Source organism: Corylus avellana, chromosome 7 (assembly GCF_965113065.1).
Source record: "Corylus avellana chromosome 7, dhCorAvel1.hap1.2, whole genome shotgun sequence".
Taxonomy (NCBI): domain Eukaryota; kingdom Viridiplantae; phylum Streptophyta; class Magnoliopsida; order Fagales; family Betulaceae; genus Corylus; species Corylus avellana.
The window spans coordinates 18,851,101-18,875,074 of record NC_142496.1 but is presented as its reverse complement, the minus strand read 5'-3'; the positions used below and the strand labels follow the sequence as shown (position 1 = coordinate 18,875,074).

General features: G+C 35.6%; 2 pseudogenes; one reads left to right on the top strand and one right to left on the bottom strand.

Annotated features, from left to right (window-relative positions):
• The first annotated feature begins 6,894 nt into the window (after positions 1 to 6,894).
• On the top strand, positions 6,895 to 9,244 carry LOC148584622 (zinc finger BED domain-containing protein RICESLEEPER 2-like; annotated as a pseudogene).
• Positions 9,245 to 21,521: 12,277 nt separating this feature from the next.
• On the bottom strand, positions 21,522 to 22,552 carry LOC148584621 (uncharacterized; annotated as a pseudogene).
• Between the last annotated feature and the right edge of the window lie 1,422 nt (positions 22,553 to 23,974).

Below are 23,974 nucleotides of genomic sequence, written 5' to 3'. Positions count from 1 at the left end.
TCTTTTAGGTGTCACTATAGCATTGATGTGTCTTTGGCTATAGTTTTGTATTTCCAAGTCCAAATCCTCCCTCCATAATAAAGCGAGACCTCCACTCCGGCCCACACACTCTACAGAAAAACAATTTCTGTACCCCATCTTACTTCTTACTTTTTCCATTTTATTATTTCTTAATTTAGTTTCCATGAGGAAAACTACATTGGGTCTCTTTACTTTACACAACCGGCAAAGTTCACGAACTGTTCGAGGGTTCCCAAGCCCTCGACAGTTCCAACTTAGAATTTTCATAGCGGTCGGCGGGGCTGGAACCCAGCACCCGCCAATCCCGATCCCATTGCCTTATCATTCACCCGAACCCGCTCCTCCATTATTTGCCCACTTCTTCGTCCTCTCTTGTCACCCCAATGTGCCACTTCCTTCTCCATATTATTCCTTCTTTTGCGAGAGTCCAGAGATGCGAGAACTTCAGTGTGGTGAGTTGATTTAGCCCGGGCTTTCCTTTTCCACGTGAGAACAGAGTGTACCTCCACGTTAGTGCTATGTGGGGGTAATGATTTTTTTTGGGCCTCTGAAGGGTCACTCCCCGCTGGCCCCTTAGGCCCATCCCTCCCCTTCTTTCTCATCATATCATTAATATCTTCTGGCATATCCCTATTAATCGCAGAATAAATACCACCCTCAGCAGTGGGCATTAAGGCTGGATCTTTCTCAACGGTGCTTTCCTTTTCCACTGAGAATTCATTAGGCCCATTATTCGCTCCAGAATATCCTCCTCCAATCCCACCATTTACGCCTTCTGTCTCCCCAACCGTTACGTCTCTAGCATCCGGGAAAGGAAAGCGATTTTCCGGTGGAATCTCTCCAACGTTCTGCTGCCCATTCACACCGGAGTCATCCCCATTGCCGGCATCTCCCCAGCTAGCACTTTGATCATTTCGTTTGTTTTCTGCTGTTGATTTTTGAGCATAATTTCCTCCCGTTGAGGAGAATCGTCCTCCACCATACTCCCCCCATCCTCCAAACCGATGTCTTTCCCGTTCTCTCCTCCGTGTTGGTGACTCCGCCCTCAGCCAGGGCCCATATTTCGGCTTCTCTCCCTTCATCTGAGTACGCTTGAAGTTCTGGCAACCGGCATTCCCATGGCTTATACACCCACAGTTAAAACAAATTCGTGGCAGTCGTTCGTATTGGAAAATCACCTTAACAACCCTTCCCTCCACCTTAATCGCCTTTCCACGGAGCAAAGGCTTCTTCAAGTTAATATTAATTCGGACTCTCAAGTATTCCCCCCATCCGATTCCTTCTTCATCCGTATCCACTTCGAGTACAGTGCCCAAAGAAGCTCCAATCTGCATCCCCACCTCCTTGCACATACATGCCAGAGGCATGTTCAGCATTCGCACCCAAAATTCAACAATATCAAAATCAATCTCCGCCGGTGGTGTCACACCATCAAAATCCTCCACAGCAAACAAGCTCCCTTCAAAAATCCAAGGTCGTCCTTCCAAAACTCGTGACTTATCCCACGAGTTTTCAAACTCGATCAGAAAGAGATTATCACCAAGGATTTTGAACGAAAGCGTCCCTGTCGGTCGCCACCCTCTGATCAATTTTGATCTGATAATTTCCTTACTCACCATTCTGTCCGCCACCAATTTCCCCACCAGGCAAGTTTGGCCTCGCTTTACAGAATCCACCAGAGAAGTACTCTGGATCTCCAGCTCCTCCCCTTCATCATCGGAGAGGGAAAAGTTTCCCCACATCTTCGTAAGATCATCTGCCATTACTTCCAGAATTCCTCCACAGTCCAACAAGGCTTGGAGCTTGGTTTACTTCTCCTCTAGGTTTACGACGCTAGAGAGATTATGTGAAACGTTAATAATCATATTCATAATAATCAATTAATCATATTAATAATAATAATAATCATATTAATGTGTGTACATAGCCTAGGTTCAATTAAGATCAAGGGTTACAAGGGTATAGTATAATAATAATAATAATCATATTCATAATAATCAATTAATCATATTAATAATAATAATAATCATATTAATGTGTGTACATAGCCTAGGTTCAATTAAGATCAAGGGTTACAAGGGTATAGTATAATAATAATAATCATATTCATAATAATCAATTAATCATATTAATAATAATAATAATCATATTAATGTGTGTACATAGCCTAGGTTCAATTAAGATCAAGGGTTACAAGGGTATAGTATAATAATAATAATCATATTCATAATAATCAATTAATCATATTAATAATAATAATAATCATATTAATGTGTGTACATAGCCTAGGTTCAATTAAGATCAAGGGTTACAAGGGTATAGTATAATAATAATAATCATATTCATAATAATCAATTAATCATATTAATAATAATAATAATCATATTAATGTGTGTACATAGCCTAGGTTCAATTAAGATCAAGGGTTACAAGGGTATAGTATAATAATAATAATTATATTCATAATAATCAATTAATAATATTAATAATAATAATAATCATATTAATGTGTGTACATAGCCTAGGTTCAATTAAGATCAAGGGTTACAAGGGTATAGTATAATAATAATAATCATATTCATAATAATCAATTAATCATATTAATAATATTAATAATAATATTAATCTCAAGATTCTCAACCGTTTAGTATTAATAATAATAATTAGTATTAATAATAATAATAAATTAATAATCTCAACTCTCAAGATTCTCAACCGTTTAATATTAATAATAATGACTTAATTAGTATTAATAATAATAATAATCTCAACTCTCAAGAATCTCATTATCTCAACCGTTTAGTATTAATAATAATAATGACTTAATTAGTATTAATAATAATAATAATCTCAACTATTAAGAATCTCAACCGTTAGGTAAATTAGTATTAAATTATTAATGATAAGAATAACTATGTAGTAGTACACTACTATGCACACACGGTTTTTTTAGCACTTTAGTTAATTGAACGGTTAAGATTTAATTTATATAAATTTGTATTTAATTTTAACGGTTTAGATGATTTATTGGATAACTAAAGAGACGAGCTCACCTGAAATTACCCACACTAGATTCTTATGATTATTTGAATTTTTGAAATTTTAGATATTTAATCATAGCCGTCCGATTCAATGTGATTTAATTTGAGCCGTTGGATTTAGTTAATGGAATACAGCTGTAATCCATTACGAAGGTGAGAGTTATATAGTGTTGCACATAACACTATGAGCCCACTAATCTAACGGCTTTGATTGAATGATAAAATAATGATTAACATAAATGGTCAAGATTATTTATTGGGTAACGTATCAAACCGGTTTCACCAACACACACACGCGGACGATACACTCACTCTCGAAATCTCCCCCACGCACGCACGGTCTACGGGTCTGACAACATTTATGAGAGTCTTGGTTTGCACGCAATGGACGACAGCCGTCCAATTGTTTTTGATTTAATTTCAGCCATTGGATGATTGTAGTGGACGCCAGCTGTTGGCCATTTCTCGCGTGGGATTTATTGGGTGCATCCAAATTTTCGTAAGCTTCCCCTGGATGAGATGATCGAACGACTTAAAACCCCCCATCGCACTCGAGGAATTCATCAACGGTTGTAATCTCGCACGCACGCACGGTCATCGAGACTGACAGTGTACCAGTCGTCTCGGTATGACCACAAGCCATCTTAGCCATCCAAAATTTTTGATGAAATATTGGCCGTTGGATGGGTTTAATGGAAGCCAGCTATAATCAACTTAATTGCGTGGGAATTATATGGTGTATCGCAAGCTCCGTAGGCATGGCATGAGTGCTTTGATCTAACGAGTCTTGATGATTTTTATAGAATCGACGGACTGTACTAAATAAGCACACCAGATCCAAATACAAACGGCAGCATGTGAATAATTTTTTGGTAAACTAAAGGTCTCGACACGTGGCACGCCCAAATCGAATTAAATAATTCTCTCTCCAAATCCAGCCGTTCATTTATTAAAATTTTTGATATTTTCGCAAATCTAACGGCTGGGATGTTGGGATTGAAACGGAGCGTTTCTAAAATCTAAACAAAACCAGAAACCACTAAGACACTAACCATTAACCAGTCAAACACTCAAACTTCAAACCATCAGTCCATCACCCTCGAGTCCTCAACAGTCGACCCTCGTCACTCTCGTCTCTCACCGACTCACCCAGTCACCCTCGTCGCTCTCTATCTCTCTCTTCATTCCAGTCTTTCCAGACTTCGAGAGTTCGAGTTACCAGTTACCACTACGAGTCTACGGCAATACCAGAGAGTTGTTTCTGGTTTGACGGACTGGTTTTAGGGCTAGATTACTAGGGTGATGGCGAGAGAGATGATCCATTGAATGCAGCCTGCTGTGAGCATTCAATGCATCTCCCATCATCGTTGGGGAGTTGAATGCACGCATTCAATCCTTCTCAACCCCCTCCCAACAACCCGTTCCTTTCAGATTCTCAATCGAGCCGTTGATGGATCATCTGATATTGATCTAATGGCGTTCTAAGCAGTCGTACTAGTTTTGTGAGAGAAACTCTCTTCAGATATCGCGTGACTCAAACCAGAAGAGGATACTAATTTTTCTCCTATACCGTCTAATCTCGCAGCCGAATCCCCCCTTTTTTTTGTGTTCTTTCAATTTTTAATTTCTGTAAGTCTATTCATTCAACTGTTTGGTGACATTTTCAATTTTTCAGGTTATCTTCTCCAAGCCCTAGCTCATACCGACGGCAGAGACAAACATGATGGCTCTTGATCTGACTATGACAGAAATGGCAATTGAGTATTGGGCTTTCTGTCATCATAGGTTTATTTTTTTATTCATTCCCAAGTCCCAACCCGGCAACCCCCCCTCCCCCCCCCCCCCCCCATCGCCCTTTTATACTCCGATATGAACCTATGATGCATGCAAGTCACTCTGGTTGTTCAGTTGAATAAGTTTGAACTGGTTTGCTCTGGCTTCTTGCTAAGTGCTAACAAGAGAAAAAGTTCTGACTTCTGAGAATCTGAAGAGCCTCTCTTAGTCTCTTCAGACTTTTGCAGTTCTGCATTTAAGTTATGTTTTTCTCCTGAACCCTAGTTCCTAACTATTTAAATTTTGGCAAGTTTTTTTTTTATTTATTCCGTTTATTATGTTTTGACTGTTTCAAAATTTGGTATTTGGTAAACTAATGTTTCTAATATCTTAATTTCAGGGAGGAAGGTCTATCGAATTTGCAAGTTACAATCCGAATGGGATTTTGGAAATTGCTTGAGCCTTGAGGTTTTTAAAAAAACTTGCTATGTTAAATTTTTCTGTTTTCTGTTTATGGTTTGAACAACTATGGATACAAATGCATTCTGTTTTCTGTTTAGGGTTAGAACTTAGAACAACTATTTCAACTTATTTTTTCTGTTTTCTGTTTAGGGTTTGAACAACTATGGATACAAATGCATTCTGTTTTCTGTTTAGGGTTAGAACTTAGAACAAATATTTCAACTAATTTTTCTGTTTTCTGGTTATGGTTTGAACAACTATGGATACAAATGCATTATGTTTTCTGTTTAGGGTTAGAACAACTATTTCAACTTATTTTTTCTGTTTTCTGTTTATGGTTTGAACAACTATGGATACAAATGCATTCTGTTTTCTGTTTAGGGTTTGAACAACTATTTCAACTTATTTTTTCTGTTTTCTGTTTATGGTTTGAACAACTATGGATACAAATGCATTCTGTTTTCTGTTTAGGGTTAGAACTTAGAACAACTATTTCAACTTATTTTTTCTGTTTTCTGTTTAGGGTTTGAACAACTATGGATACAAATGCATTCTGTTTTCTGTTTAGGGTTAGAACTTAGAACAAATATTTCAACTAATTTTTCTGTTTTCTGGTTATGGTTTGAACAACTATGGATACAAATGCATTATGTTTTCTGTTTAGGGTTAGACCAACTATTTCAACTTATTTTTTCTGTTTTCTGTTTATGGTTTGAACAACTATGGATACAAATGCATTCTGTTTTCTGTTTAGGGTTTGAACAACTATTTCAACTTATTTTTTCTGTTTTCTGTTTATGGTTTGAACAACTATGGATACAAATGCATTCTGTTTTCTGTTTAGGGTTAGAACTTAGAACAACTATTTCAACTTATTTTTTCTGTTTTCTGTTTAGGGTTTGAACAACTTTGGATACAAATGCATTCTGTTTTCTGTTTAGGGTTAGAACTTAGAACAACTATTTCAACTTATTTTTTCTGTTTTCTGTTTAGGGTTTGAACAACTATGGATACAAATGCATTCTGTTTTCTGATTAGGGTTAGAACTTAGAACAACTATTTCAACTTATTTTTTCTGTTTTCTGTTTAGGGTTTGAACAACTTTGAATTATTTTCCTGTCTTCTGTTTAGGGTTAGAACAACTATTTCAACTTATTTTTTCTGTTTTCTGTTTATGGTTTGAACAACTATGGATACAAATGCATTATGTTTTCTGTTTAGGGTTAGAACAACTATTTCCAACTTATCTTTTCTGTTTTCTGTTTAGGGTTTGAACAACTTTGAATTATTTTCCTGTCTTCTGTTTAGGGTTAGAACAACTATTTCAACTTATTTTTTCTGTTTTCTGTTTATGGTTTGAACAACTATGGATGCAAATGCATTCTGTTTTCTGTTGAGGGTTAGAACTTAGAACAACTATTTCAACTTATTTTTTCTGTTTTCTGTTTAGGGTTTGAACAACTTTGAATTATTTTCCTGTCTTCTGTTTAGGGTTAGAACAACTATGAATTATTTGTGTGTAAAATTTTGCCATCTTTGAAATTTGAACATAGAAAGGTTGAAGTTGCTCATCAATTAAATTTTTTAATTAACAGTTATGGAGATTATGAGTCAGTCTATGGAATTGGAAGGTATTGAAGTTGATGTACTTGATGATACACGTACTGTGATCCTTACACCTGTATCTGTTGAGTCTGGTAGCACTGAAAATAACCCAAGCCAACCTGTTAACACTGGTTGTCCTGCTGTTGTTGGTGATGGGGCTGGTGATGGGGCTGGGGCTGGGGCTGCGGTTGCGGCTGGGGATGGGGGCCAAGGGGCTGGGGATGGAGATGGGGATGGAAGTGGCCTGAGTGAGAATGGACAATATCAAAAGAGGGAAAGGCAAAAGACTTCCAAAATCTGGAATGACTTTGTTTCAGTTACAATAGGGGGGGTTAAAAAATCACAATGCAATTGGTGTAAGAGATTGTTTGCTGTTGGAAAATCTAGTACTACCTCAACCCTAAATAGGCATTTGACTTTATGTGTAAGATATGTTGAGTTTAGTAGTTCAAAAAAGCAAAGTACTTTGTCATTTGAGCCTAGCAGTGACAATGATGGTGTGGGAAGTTTGACAAGTTTTAGTTACAAAGAGAGTAGGGTTAGGGAACTTGCTTCTCATATGGTGCTACTTCACGAGTACCCTTTTAATATGATGGAGCATGAACTTTTTAATAAGTTCATGAGGGCCTGCACACCCCACTGGAAAAAAATAAGCCGTGCAACCGTTAGGAATGATTGCATTACCACATACCAAAATGAAAAAAGGAAGCTGAGAACACTTTTGAAATTGGTTGACAAGGTGAACATCACCACCGATATGTGGACCTCTTGTCAAAGAGTGTCATATATGGTGGTGACTTGCCATTTTGTGGATTCAACTTGGTGCCTCCAAAAAAGAATTTTAAATTTTTGCAATGTACCTCCTCCACATTCTGGTGTTGTGATTGCTGATGCATTAAGGAATTGTTTTTCTGATTGGGGGATAGAGGATAAAATTCATACCATTACTGTTGATAATGCTTCAGCTAATGATTCTGCAATTAGAATTATAAAAGATGATTTTGAGTTGAAGAATGCTTTGTTGGTTGGGGGTAGGTTGTTTCATGTTAGGTGTTGTGCACACATTACAAACTTGTTGGTGCAATCTGGGCTTGCTGAAATTAGGGGTATTATAGATGATGTTAGGCAGGGGATAAAATATATTGTGGCGTCTGAAAGTAGGTTGAATGTGTTTAGTGAGATAGCAAAGAGATTGCATTTACCCTGTAAGAAGCTGATTTTAGATGTCCCGACACGTTGGAACAGCACCTATTTGATGTTGGACACTGCAATTAAGTTTAAAGAAGTGTTCCCTAGGTACCATAGAGTTGAGCAAGCATTTCAGTGGGTTGTAACTCCAGAACAGTGGGAAATGTGAACCAGGTTTTGTCAGTTTTCAATGATGTAACCAATGTTGTTTCTGGTAGTGAGTACCCCACTGCAAATCTGTATTTACCTGAGGTTTGGAGGATGAAAGAAGTTTTGATGATCAAGTGTGATGATAGGAATGAGTACATGAGGTCAATGGCAAGTAGGATGAGTGACAAATTTGATAAGTATTGGGGTGATAGCAATTTGTTGATGTCCATAGCTGCTGTCTTGGATCCTAGATACAAGATGAAGTTGATCAATTTTTGTTTCCCTATCATCTATCCTTTGACCGAAGCTTGTAGTCACATTAACAATGTGTTGGCAGTTCTGAAATAGTTATTTGAGTCGTATGTTTCTGCCCATACGGCTTGTATATTGCAAGAAACTGCCCAACTTGCCCAAGTAAATGTTCCTTCTTGTTCTTCCTCAAGTGCAATTGTTGGAGATGTGGTGTCCCAAATTTCTGAAGGTCGATCAAGGTTTGCTGACCATATAAGAAGTAGTGACATCATCCGGCCCATTAAAACAGATTTGGATGTTTATCTTGAAGAGGATGTTTACATTTGTGGTAGGAATGAGAATGGAGTATATATGGAAACAAATTTTGATGCTTTGGCATGGTGGAAATGTAATGCCTTGAAGTACCGTATATTGTCTAGAATGGCAAAGGATATCTTGGCTGTTCCCATAAGTACAGTTGCTTCTGAATCCTCCTTCAGTGCTGGTGGTAGGGTTATTGAACCTCATAGAGCATCATTATCCCCTGACACTGTTCAGATGCTCTTATGTGGTTCAGATTGGGTGAGAGCACTTCATGGCATCAAGAGAAAATCTGCTGGTGATGTAAGTTTTCTTTCCAATTTATGTATTTAGACTATTTAGAGTTTTACTAAATTTTATTTATGTATGAATTCACCATATTAAATTTGGGTTTGTTTTTGTAGAAATTGGTTGAAGTGGAGTTGCCTACAACTACAACTTCAACTACCTGAATGTGATGTGATGCAGAATTTCAGACAGGGAGTGTATTACTATTACAATTTACAATCTATTCCAGTCCTTTACTTCTTTAAGTCTGTAATTTGAACACTTCATTTTTGGTTTCAGTCTCCATTTGCTTATTAAGTCTGTATTTTGATAACTATGTTTTATTTTGAAATGTTTGGATTCGGTCTCCCTTTGCTTATTAAGTCTGTATTTTGTTAACTATGTTTTATTTTGAAATGTTTAAGTGCCAATGTGCCATATTGTACTTTTGTTGGAAACTCTCTTGATCATTTGAGCATGTTGAGGTAATATCTTTCTTCCTTGTTCATTTAATTGTTTTCATTTTGCAGCAAAAATTTTATTTGAAAATTTGATTATTTGGACCTCCCTTGACTCGTTTATTAAAGGTCAAAGACTTTGTGTCTTTGACTAACTAGATGCAAGGGAGTAAAAATTTGCTAACAATATTTTTGGTTTGTTTGTGTTTACAGTGATTATTCATTCATTGGCTCCTTGTCTCCGCTTTTAAGAAACTTCGTTAAAAGCTGCCACATTTTCATATGCTTGTTACTACTACTAGTTTGGTATTTTTAAGTTGTTGCATTTTATATACCTGAAAATATCTAAAAAATGTGCTTATAAATATCATATTTATTTCTTTATGCTACTGAGTTGTGATTAGTTGGATAGACATCATACACTGGTTTATGCAATTATGCTTATGATTCTGTGGTTGCTATCTGTTGAGAATAGTTGTGATGTACTCGTTTATAAGGCCCTAAACAGAAAACAGAAAAATTAGTTGAAATATTTCTGTTTATTTCTGTTTATGATTCTGTGGTTGCTATCTGTTGAGATTAGTTGTGGCTTGTCACTTGTGACTCAATTTCTAATTTGTTTTATGCTGCTGCTATCTGTTGAGATTACTTATTTTTTTCAATTTGAAGTTTGATTTGTAAGGCCCTAATATAATTTGTCTAAGCTTGTAATTTTAGGTGTTTTTAATTTCTGCTTGAATGCTATTGTAATTTGTAAGTTATATTTGTCCTGAATTTTACATTGGTACTATTTGACAATTTGTCTTGGATAACTTGTTATAGATTTACCAGTGAATCTTACCTGATTTGTAATTGGCATTTGGAATTACCTGATTTGTAATTGGCAGTTGGAATTAACTTGGAAAATTACCTGATGCACTGGTTTATGTTACTGCTTCTGCTATATGTTTGTGGCTTGTGACTCAATTTCTAATTTGTTTTATGCTGCTGCTATCTGTTGAAATTACTTGTTTTTTTTTCAATTTGAAGTTGTTTGATTTGTAAGCCCCGAATATAATTGTCTAAGCTTGTAATTTTAGGTGTTTTTAATTTCTGCTTTAATGCTATTGTAATTTGTAAGTTATATTTGTCCTGAATTTTACATTGGTACTAGTTGACAATTTGTCTTGGATATAACTTGTTATAGACTTATAGTGAATCTTACCTGATTTGTAATTGGCAGTTGGAATTAACTTGGAAAATTACCTGATGCACTGGTTTATGTTAGTATGTTACTGCTTCTGCTATATGTTTGTGTCTTGTGACTCAATATCTAATTTGTTTTATGCTGCTGCTATCTGTTGAGATTACTTGTTTTCTTCAATTTTAAGTTGCTAGATTTGTAAGGCCCTAATATAATTGTCTAAGCTTGTAATTTTAGGTGTTTTTAATTTCTGCTTTAATGCTATTGTAATTTGTAAGTTATATTTGTCCTGAATTTTACATTGGTACTATTTTACATGGATTGCAGTGTGGGTGTGGGTCACGGCCAGGCTGGTCAGTGTCAACTGCAAGTGGAACACATCACACATACTGTTTCCTGATATCCTCATTTTCCATTGTTTAATTTTTATGTGCATTTACTCATCTCAGTTTTGAATACTTACTAATTACTCCAATCTTAAGTGATAAAACTCCCTTGACATCTTGCAAGGGAGTTAAAAACATCTAACACATTTTTTTTTCTTCATTGAATGCAGTGTGGACAGTGGACTGGTGTGGATAGTTGGTGGCCAGGATGAAGAGTAGTCTCTTTAGATGAATTTTTGCTTTTGGTCATTTGACTCATTTCAGTCATTTATAATTTTTTCAATTTGATTTGTAATTCTTCTATTTGTAGATTAATTTGTTTTCTTCAATTTGAAGTTGCTTGATTTGTAAGGCCCTAATATAATTGTCTAAGCTTGTAATTTTAGGTGTTTTTAATTTCTGCTTTAATGCTATTGTAATTTGTAAGTTATATTTGTCCTGAATTTTACATTGGTACTATTTGACAATTTGTCTTGGATATAACTTGTTAAGTTGTTATAGTGAATCTTACCTGATTTGTAATTGGCATTTTGGAATTAACTGATTTGTAATTGGCAGTTGGAATTAACTTAGAAAATTTTGGAACTGTAAATGTGTTTTAATATAATTCTTAATTGTAGTAACGAGCCTTAAACGGGCCGAGCTACCCGTTTAAGGCTCAAAAGGCTTTCTAAATGAGCTCGAGTTCAGGCTCGGGCTCGATTTCGCCATCATCAAATCTATGTCTCTATCTCGAGCTCGAGCCGAGTCGAGCTAATTGAGGGCTCGACTCGGCTCGCATATTCCCATTACCGATCCCAAGTGCGATCCCGAGCGTGTCAAATACCCTAACGAGTTGGTCTTGAGCCGGGGTTTACAAGCTCGGCTCGAGCTCGAGATCGGCTCGATTCTAGGTCTGTTTCAATGAGCCGGTCCGAGTTTGCCAAAGCTCGGACCGGCTCGGCTCATTTACAGGCCTAATTATCAAGTCTTATAAAGTCGTAGTCAAACCGACAACTGATGATAAAGATAAATTGCATGTTACCCAATTTTATACGGGACTCCGGAGCTTGACTAACCAACAGCCTGGTTCAATTCCACCGGGTTGACCCTATTAACCTTTTGACCAGTTGACCATTAAACTTTGAACTTTTAACATCAATATTTCACCTTCTTTGACCATAGTGCCCTTATCTTTCTCTGGCCACTTTTTGAGTTTTTTTCCCTGTTTGTTTGGTTGTCTAGAAAATCGGGGGAGGGAAATGTTTGGAAATTGGGATTTTGGATGCTTTATAGCTGATTTTACGGTTATTTCTATTGTGTAGGATTTTAAAGTAGTTTCATTCATTTTTCACTGATTCTCTAGGCAAATAGTTAGGATTTTATATTTTGGGTCCATTGTATGTGTGATTCGATCAACCGTGAACCGCCTTTGATGCCATGCTCATTTCTTGTTCAATGTTTTTGTTGTTGTTGCAGTTAAAGAATCTAGGTATTGTGTTTGTGGTTGGGTGAGAATTGAAGAGTTTGGTTTGTAGTTAGTGGATACAAGCTTTGGGTGTTTGGCTTTGGGGAATATGAGCTATCAAGCTCGAAATGATCGAAGGGATAGGACTAGATTTCCTGCCCAAGGCGCTCGCCATCAGTGGGTTCCGAGAGGATCCACTGCCACCACCGAAGTGAACCGGTGAACCTGAATTTGAACCCGAACCCCAATCCAACCCAAAACCCAAACCCACAATTGAGCTTCAATGCAAACCGCGGGACTGTTGAGGACTTAAATTATGGTTCTGCTCCGCCTGAGAGTCGGCCTAAAAGGAATAATGGTCCGAGGGCTTACGTGAGTCGATCTGTGAGTCAGAAGAGGGATGGGGAGACAGAGAGAGAGAAGGAGCAGGAGAGGGAAAGGGAGAATCAGGAGGAAAAGGGATTGAAGGGAAATGGCGTGGGGGGCTCGCAGAGGGAGAAGACTTGCGTGTAGAAGAAGAGTCTGTGCGCTGGAAAAACAAATGAATGGGTAAAAAGGTCATTTTAAAAACTAGGTTTGATGAGTCATGTGTTGGAAGGCACCATTACCGACATTGCACAGTAACAAGGCGGGCGCAACCCGGTTGCGAAACCTCACCTAAGGGTTCGTTGGATAAATGATTTTGTTTTGGTTTTGGTTTGATACTGTAGCAAAAAGTGATTGATGTGAAAAAAAAATAAGAATTTTTTTTTTTTTAAAGGTAAAAAAGTAAGAATGTTTTGTATGGAAAAATGAAAAAATTTTATTTTGTAGTAATTTTTTTATTTGAATAGTAATAAAAAATGGTTGATGTGATGTAAAAAGTAAGAGAATATTAAAAAAATGAAAAAGTGAGATAAATAGTGTAGTGCCAAAATCATGGAGAAACGTTTATCAAACGAAGCCTTGTTGTACATTTTGTTCCTCTACATGGGCCAGACTTTGATACTCATAATTCATTCCTATACTAGTCAATAACCGGTGCTATATATATATATATATATATATATATATATATATATATATATTGCACGGGTTTTTGTCTTTAATTTCTTCTAAGAAATTTTAAGTCTTTAAAGCCAAGTTTGCTAATTTAGGTTTACAAACAATATAAAAAAACTTTTATAATATGATGTGTCACAATATAATTAGATTTTTCAAAAGTTAAATTTATCTCATTTTCAATTATATTGTGCAACGTCATGTTGTAAAAGGTTTTTTTTTTTTTTTTTTTAAGCTTAGCATTCCTTTCTATATGTCTCTTTTCTTTTGTTAAACTTGTTCTTTCTTTGTGCAGCCGGCAACCTTGAATCACCCCCTTTTTATAAATGGGAAGCACCTGTACGTATGGCTGTACATGTGGTGTGGGGAGACTAAGTCGTGGATGAATTAGTAAAGAAATAGACAGGAAATTGAAATTCTTACAAATTTGGTATTAAAGTTTCAGTACTTTTAAAGTGCTATGTGTCCGGTCCATTTCTTTTTAATAGCAAGTTTTTGAGATAATTGGTAATTTAACATGTTATCAGAGCTAAAGGTACTGGAATCGAACCTTAACTCCATCTAATCACCTCCCATTAAATTAAATATTCTTTGTGTTGGGCCTCACTTATTAAAAGGGAGTTCGAGCCTACACGTGAGGGGGAATGTTAAAGTATTGATTAAGTGATTAAATTTACCTATTTCTATCAGTTTAAGCTTTTGAGATAACTCGTAATTTAACCGCGTTTTCATATATATATATATTTTTTAATAATGTTAAAAAAATGTTATTTTTTCACATATTTAAAGGATACCTAACTCTTTTAAAAACTAAATGGAAATAAGTCTTACTATCTAATTTGTAAGAAATTCATATCCTAAAGAAATTATAAAGTCCTTTTTAGAATGATAAATATATGAAGTTCTCCATGTACCAAATGGACCCACAGGAAAACTTATATCATTTTGTTTGTATATATATGTGCAATATTGGATGGAAGCATAATTACTTGTTAATGTTAATATATATGTTAGCATTCTCATTAAAGATCGTTGCTTCTGGTCTTGCTTTAAGTTCAAGTGATCGAGGGAGGGAATGATGATCAGATGGTCTTCACCCTCCAAGAAGGCAATTTTCTACAGGGCCATTGGGCCAAGCATGCGTCTGTGTTGTGTTCTGTGCAATTTTATGCTCGTTAATTTGACGTAAAGGTTGTTTCGGGCTTGACCCAGAGCATATTAACGCAAGTAAAAAAAAATAAAAAAATAAAAAAGAAAAAAGAAAAGTTAAGGTCAAATAAAGCAACAATTAATTACACGTGAACCCCCTTATAGGATAGATTTTGGAGACCCAGGTATCTCAACAACTGTTTACACCCATGTTAATTACCACCATATTATACGGAGCCATCAGACATGCAAGTTCTTAATTAAAGCGGGCGTGCTTTTAATTTTAAAGGTTTATTATGTGAATTGGTTGACTCAGCTGCTAGCTCCATAATAGATCAATATATTTAGGCTGATTAGGGTTCGAGCTAATCATTGAACAATCTGTTGGAAGAAATAAAGAGAAGGGTACAAATGTTTTTTTTTTTTTGTAGTCCTGCCTCTTTTCTTCCCCTAGGCTTAAAGGCTCTGCTTTGTTATTCTGGACTTGGAATTACTTGTTCAGAAAGTACAAAAAAAAAATATTAATAATAATAATAATTACAAATACTTGAAAACACATTGATCAAGTTTGAACAATAATTTCATAGAGAAGTTTGAGCAGAGAAGAGTCTCCTGGGAAACTTGTGATTCATTAAGTACTCAAGTTCGATTCACCTTCACTCAAAGGCTATTCAAGCGAGAAAGTTAATTTGGTCGTGCTAAGATTTATGTTAGCACATTTTTTTTTAGAAGAATGAAAATTTTCATTGAACCAAACAATAATTACAAGTACCACACTTCTTGCAAAGCACTAGAACACAAAACATACAGAGATCGAGCCAACATAGCTGGCTCATCCCAACAATCAAAATTTCCCAACAATGCAATACATCCAAGTCAAGATCCTAACTATTACAAAGCTTTCTATTTACATCAGAAATCCGGACATGCATGTTGGCTCATATAATATTAAAATTGGTTTGACTGTAATTATAAGGTTATTGGTTGAGTGGCCTTAATTAAGTTGGTATTTGTAAACTTAAATATGGAATGGTGAACCCGATTCCCAATGGATAGATGGCGAAAGTCTCTAATTGTTGTCGTGACACGAAGACCTTGGATTGGTAGAAGTCTCCTACTACCACGCTACACGTGATGAGAAAGACCTAACACAAAGACATACATTAGTCAACGTCAACCCCGTGGGTTAAAGAAGGAGTCATGCATCGATCATGCAGTGTACGGTCATGCTTTTGAAGGTTTATTACTTTAATCTAATCGAATATATTTTGGTTGATTAGGGTCCGTGCTAACTGCCAGAGTCAAGAATCTATATAAGCAATAACAGTAGGCAGATAACCATTGAACAACCTATTGGAACAAATAAAGAGAAGCGTAAATTTTTTTTTTTTTTTTTTTTTTTTGCCCCTTTTGACGGCCCTGCCTTTTTTTTTCTTTAATTCCAAGGTTGACCAAATTACCCAGCTCAAGATTAACTCCATATCAATTAGGTCGCAAACATGCCATAAATTCTCAAGGCTTGGTCACGCAGGCATGACAGCCATGGGAATGGGGTAACTATTAGGTATCAGACCGACAGTGAAGAACAAATCCAATCAAAATATTGAGGAAATGCCCTCTTATTATGAAAGCCGAACCGCGATCGTAGGAATCCCACGATGGAGGCATTCAAAATAAATTCTAAAAGATCAAAATTTGAGCTGGCTGGTTAAGGTCGGGTTTGAGCCTACGAGGATGTCCCATACTTCTCCCCACACCTGACACGTGATGGGACTTGTGGCAGACGTGTATCTTTAAGATACGACCATGTTGTATACATTATGAGCTAGGATACAGGTGTGATGAATTTCTTTTTCTCTCTTTTTATTTTATCTCTGATTTTTCTTGTACAATTTTTTTATTTTCTCCCTGATTCTTCTTCTGGTACAATTTTTCTACAAGTGCAAATGAATTTTTTTTTTCCTCTATGCCGTCTCCCTTCTTTGTACCATTTCTCTCTGATTTTCTTTTCTCCGTTTCTCTGTTTTTTTTATTTATGTACCTTTTTTTTTATTATTATTTTGTTTCTCCGATTCCCTTTTTTCTCAATTTTTTTTTTCTTTGACAGAGAAATAGAATTTACAAGGTTTCTATAAAATACAAATATATAATATGTTTTTTTTATTTCTTTTGATTCTTTGTACATTCTCCAACTATATTTTTTTGATTTCAAGATTGAGTTCGATTATGTTTTCTCTAACTATATATTTTTTTTTATATATAAATAATTTTGTAGCATAATTGCAAAAAAAAAAAAAAAAAAGAAAAAGGAAGGCCACATACCTTACATAATTAAAAACAAAAAAGAAAAAGAAATTATAGTAAAGTTGTTTATGTTTAAAAGAAAAGAAAAATAATGAAAGTCCTTAATAATATAAATTATATTTGTATTATAAGGGTATTTTAGGAAATTTGATCACAACATGATTCCATTCACTAACATATTGTATTGTACTAAACGAACGAATGTAATTAGCTAGTCTATTCTAGCGTTACAACCAAATAAAGGAATATAAATAGCTAATATATTTCACACTCTTCTATTCTCAGTAATAATCATTTTTCAGTGGACTAGACATTCCGCGAAGCAAACGAGGCCTTAATAAACTATTAATACCATTGGTTGTATTAGTAGTAGACCCGTCTATTATCACTGTCGAGTCAACTTCTAACCCAGATGGCACTAAAAAAAAAATGAAAAAGTAATCCGACTTGCTGTTCCCTCCACATACATAATCTGACTTGGTCAGAGCATATTCACATGTTTGATTACCGATAGCCCAATCAAGAACCATGGGAACTGTTGTATTGTCTTTTAGAGTGTAAAGATAATGGGAGGAGAAGTTGAACTGGTCTTGTTTAAGAACAAAAGCATAGCTGCATGGATTGAACCTCGAAATTCCATGGTGATTATTAAAGCTAAATGCTTCCAAAGTAAAATTTTTGAAACAGGCGGAATCTCTACCTTGCAACACCCAATCCCAGAGAATGATTGGCCACATTGCTAATGTTTTGACATACGGACATGCAGCCTATGGAAAAGGGGTCATTGTTCTGGAAACCTTTAAGGTATGCATAAGTGTCACAGCCAATGGCCATGAACTCGTTTTTTGTTGTTGGAAATTATGAAAGCGGGGACTCCCAGAAGACAATTGAGACACTGATAGGCTACATACTTCAAGATGTCTACCTGGCCTTCTTTGATAGAAATGTATTAAACACCATATATTCATTGTATATTAAACACCATATATTCTTTTTTTTTTTAACCAAAACACCATACATTCATAGGCATATGGAGATACAATGAAATACTACAGTAACCAAGTAACTAAAAACAACAACTAATTTACATTAAACGCAAGGAGGGGAGCGTGACAAAGACTACAAAAAACTTTATTTTGTATAGAGCTTTTAACCTATTCTTCCAGTAGCAAGTTCATTATTTTTCTCCCCTACATTACTTTTAGGACAATAGAGCAGGAAATTGCATTAGAAAAAAAGGGTATGAAGGGCATATGTTATCATGCCACATTCATCTGCCATCCCCCAAGGCTAATGTGACATTGTCATTCATGCTGTCATATGTGGTCTAGCTATCAACCACCTGTTTAGCCCAATTGTGGCCTAATCACCGGTGGTGGCTGTCCCAACTGAACCGACACCAGTCATTGTCCTTCGACCACTGTTTTGAACCAAGAAAAAAAGTCTCTTAATGCAGGGTGCTTGACTTTAAAGATAATTTGGTCTTCTCTACATTGGCTTCATGAGAAGATAATTGTTGTTGTAACAATAAACCATCATTTGAAGAACTCGTTCTTCTGTCCAATGCCACTACTAATACCTACTTAACACAATATAATTGAAAAGGATTATTCATTGTAATAAAAGATTATAGCAATAGTTTTGATTGAGAACATTGAATCAAAATAGAGAGACAACTTCTCTAAATGCAAGAAACTTACATGTTAATGTATTTTAACTATTGTAGTATTCGAATAAATGATAACAGTAATGCTAAAAGTGGGTTGTTGACTGAGGAACCCAATTAAATAAATAAATAAAACAAGTTTTAAAGGTTTCCATTAAAAGCATCTACTTAAAACTTTTAAAATCATCATTATTTATTTGGTCACGATTTTGTTACACCATCTATTTTTTAGAAAAAAAATTGTAAGAAATGACTTCTTCAACCAACCACCCAAAAAGAGGTGGTCGAACCATTCCTTAAGATTTTTGGAGTAGTTGGTCATCCGAAAGAGGTGGTTGACCACACCCATAAGCCTCATATATGTACTATTTTTAGTTTTAACCGAATTTTTTTCTACTAAAAAAAAAAAAGAAGAAGAAGTTGAGTACGATTCCCATGTTTGGCTATCTAATATCGATCTATGTATGCATGGTTTATTATAAATTTTTATTTAAAATTAAAAATACATATAAAAGATATACACAAATGAGGATAAAATATGAGCAAATAGCCTTTTTTTTATGATTTATTGTTGCTTCCAATATCTAATCACGTTGCATGTCCAACAAACAACGTTAACCAACATGGCTTTGAGATGGTTTTGATGTCTCCGTCTATGTAGAAACCATTAAGAGGAATGCATAAGTGTCACAGCCAACAGGTTTTTGGTGCTAAAAATTGTGAAAGAACTGGGGACAATCAGAGAAGGTGTGTTATAATATTGAAGAATACCGGACGAGTGGTTACCGGATGGAAGACCCACTCAATATTAATCAATGTGCCAGCCGGGTATGCATGACATGGCCTTTACATACATAGATATTGCATCTAAATAACAATTGGCTGCCTAAAGTCTTTAATTACCTTAATTAATCTGCGTCTTCAACGATCCTTGGACTGCATTAATTACATTAAAAAAAAAAAAACCTCAGTTTAATTTGTCATTGAGAGCAAAAATATATTGTTAGAATAGATATATAATCGCAACAAATCTTGAAGACTAAGCCAAAATTGACTAAGAGCGACATATGTACTTGCCATGCGTAAAGAAAATCGGAGCAGCCACAAAAGGAAATTTCATTCATGCATTCAGTAGGTGACGTAATTCTCGCAATAATGCAAAAAAATCTGTAAGACATTCGTGAACTGATTGAACAGTACTGATCGTTTTCTTTGATTTTCTTATTGAACTGATTGAACACTGAGCGATCGTTTTCTTTGAACTGATTGAACACTGTACAACAGTGTTTCTTAGATTTTCTTTAAATTTAAAGAACTAAATTATCTTTTGTTTCTTTACTCAAATAAATTTCACACTAACTTTCTTTATTATTTTTTTATACCATTTAAATATTATTTCATATAAATACAAGAGAAAAGAAAAAATCATTAATTTAACTATTTTTTCAAATAAATGCTAGGAAAAAGAGAGATAAAAGAAATGAAAGAAAATATGGTTTTCTCCGTCCTCTAGTATTTATTTGAAATAAAAATTTTAATAGTATAGATAAAAAATAAAGAAAAATTATTATGGAATTTATTTGAATAAAAAAAAATATAAAGTAAATTGGTTATCTAAATTAATTTATTAAAAAAATTAATAAAAATTGCTGCTAGTACTCTTACGGTCAAATAAGTGGCAGTTTTTATATAAAAGAAGTATCGTAAACCAAAAGTTTTATGCTTAATTTTCTTGAGATGGGATTTCTTGAATAAACAGGGCCCATTAATTGGGTTCGCCGTTCCTTGAATCCTGAAAATGTGAGGTAATCAATTGCATAAGGGAACGGCATTACTTCGAGTGAAAATAGGAAATATTTTTAATTTAGAATCTCTTGATCTTTTCTTGTTGAGATATGTTAACATCGCGAGAGACTTGAAAAAATAAGCCTGGCGAAAGATTCCAATGTTGACTTCAATATGTGGTGGAATAGGGAAGGTGTACAAACTACAGTAGTCTACTTCAACAAACACATTTATGTGTTAATTATAAATGTAATATTGTAATATTGAATAAACTATTAATACCATTGAAACTACCGGAAGGTCACCGTCTTATTAGTAGAATCCCTGTTGCTGATTGCCATCCAGCCTAAGGCTGCTAGCCATAGTCCAGCCCAGTCATATTCCAACAACCTGTTCAGCCCACTCGTGGCCTAATCACCGGTGGTTGTTGTCCTAACCGAACAGACACCAGTCAATGTCCTTCGACCCAAGAAAAAAAGTATGTTTATGGTGCATTCTTTTGCAAAACAGCAAGAATGTTGTTCAGCCCATCCATATTAGTCTGGACAGGACCAACTATCATTCATGGGCACATGTGATTATTTTTCTTCAAGTTCAAAACTTATGGGTCGAAATTCGGACCGTTTGCCGCTCCACTTTGAAATTCGGAAACAATTCACTTTCAAATCATTTTCCATCCACAGTATAACATTTGACGGACTCAAAACTACGGCCCGTTAGGGCTCCGTCTGTTAGAAAATATTTCCGTTGTTTCAAAAAATAAATTAAATGGAAACTTGTAAATGCATGATAAAAATATATACCATCAAACTTCTAAAATAAATTACATAATGCTTTTTTTTTTCTTTTTCTTTTTTTTTTTTTTTGAGAAAATCTCTCTTGTGCACTCGATAGCTATTAAATTAAAGGGGAAACTTCACTAAGGACCCTCAAACTTCCACCCGTTTTGAAATACCCCCCTGAACTTCAAAATCTCTCAATTTAGTCCCCTGAACTTTCAATTGCTCTCAATTTGGACCCCTCCGTCTAAATCAATCGTTAACCTCAAACGAAAAACGAAAAACGTGACCTGCACGTGACCTTTTTACCTGAACTACCCGTTATACCCTCATATTAACTACGTTAAATGTCCAAACTACCCTTTTCAAAAAAATCCCAAATTAAACCTAAAAGTGAAATCTCTCGTTCTTCAACTCCATGGCCGGCGGCTTCTTGACCTTCTTTTTCTTCTTCTCTACGGAATCTGATGAATGCCTGTGGAATTTGGGAGAGATTTGGCGGACATCCACCACCAAAAAACTCCACCAGTTACCCTCATCAACATGTCTCAAAGCTCTCACTCCTCCTCCCCTTCGGCCTTCTCATCCCAAAACCTATTTCGAATTTCACGCCAAAACCCAATCCCATTGGAAATGGATTCCCTTACCAGGAATTCTTTTGGCCAACGCTACAATCTCATTTCTTTTTAGAAATCAACTTCCCCTAGGCTCTAGCATGGGTTTTCACAGAAATTCGCAACCTTGGATTGGATTTGGAAACTGGGTTTTTCTTGGATTGGTTGGTGGAGCAGGAAATTGGAGCTGTCAATGACCCGAAAGGGCAGAAGCAACTCGGACGACTCGACCAAGAAAGAATCATGTTGTGCGGTGAATTTGCGAGGCTTTTTGAGGTGTTTGGGGGAGAAGATGTTGGGGTAGGCCGTGGAGAGGAGGGCTGTAGCTTCGTTGTAGTTCTGGTTGGGCTGCTTTCGAGAGATTCGAGGTTTTCGAGTGGAGATTACGAGCGGGGAATTGCTTGATTCTGACAGAGTCGAAGAAGGGGAAGAAGAGTGCAAGGTTCTAGTCGATGTTGACGGGGATTTGATGATGTCGTGTTCGAGAGCCAACATTTTTTCCGAGAAGGTTCCGGCGAGCTTGGGAAATCTCTTCAGAGGGTATAACGGGTAGTTCAGTGGTAAAAAACCACGTGCAAGTCACGTGTTTAGGGTTCCGTCTGAAGTTAACGATTGACTTAGACGGAGGGGTCCAAATTGAGAGCAATCGAAAGTTCAGGGGATTAAATTGAGAGATTTTAAAGTTCATGAGGGGTATTTCAAAACGGGTGGAAGTTTGGGGGTCCTTAGTGAAGTTTCCCCTAAATTAAAAGGAAAAAAATATGCTTTAACTCCCCTAAATTATCACCACATTTGCATTTTACTCACAAAAGTTTAAAAAGTGACAATTGACCCCACAAACTAATAAACTTTGAGAAATTAGCTCATCTATTATCTTTTTCCATCTTTTATTATTATTATTATTATTATTATTATTATTATTATTATTTGACATATCCATATAAGGGAAGGGGGAGGGGAATTCGAATTAGTGACCTCCGCTTCATAAGGCGTGATCCCCAGCCGATTGAGTTACCCTTTAGGGACTTTTTCTATCTTTTTTGGATGGAATAGAAATCACGTGCATCGCAGTGACTTTCTATCACCTAAACTTCCAAAAATGACTTCGGGTAAAAAGAAAAAATAAAAAAGGTGTTCTATGTTAGACAATTAATTTTAAAAGACCTTTTTGTGTCTTTCCAAAAATGAGATGACTTTTAAAATTACCGTCTTATCAAAATTCAATATTGATTAATCACAAGTTCAATGATAATTTAAAAGTCACATTATTCTTGGAGGGACACAAAATGAACTTCTAGTATTATTCATGTTAGACACCTACATCAATCACGGGGAAAAGCCCAAAATGCTACATATTGCTTTTTATTTCTTAATGATATTTTCAATACAAAATGCTCATATTTATAGAAGAACTGGGCGGGTATGTGAAGATAAAAGATGTATGATAGGTGAAGATAATATCAAATCAAATCTGATTACCTGAAAGGTAAAAGATTATAATCAAATCTAAAATCAATTATAATTAGACTTGAATACAATAAAATTCGATCATATACTCCAACATTTCTTAAGAATTTTTCTTCTGCAAATAGGATCATACTCATACATGAATGAAATTTGTTTGATGCTCAGAAAAAAAGAAAAAAAAAAAAAAATCTGTTGAAGGGGCTCTCAACATATCCGGGTGAGATCTCTTGAAAGGGGAAAAATATTTCTTTTGTCTATAGGTCTAGGCGGTTCCCGACGTTGGGTTTTGGTGGATTCCGGCGGTGGCTATGGAGGTTTTCGTCGACTGCATTCAGTGGGGGTGGAGGTGGTTTTGGCGTTGGTTTGTTGGCCCAGTGGGTTAGAATGGAGAAGAAAGGGATGATGGATAGGGTTGGTTGAAAAATCCGGTGTTTTCAATCTTATTCCATAGTGTGGTTTTAGGTGATGTGTCAAACTTATATTGGTTGCTGTAAAAGTGGTGTTTTACACCAAAACCGGATAGTAGAGGCTCTCATATATTTTCACTTTACTAAAAATGAAAAAAAAAAAAAAAAAAAAAAAAAAAAAAAAAAAAGAAAAGAAAAAAAAGAAAGAGAGACAAATGATAAGAGAAAG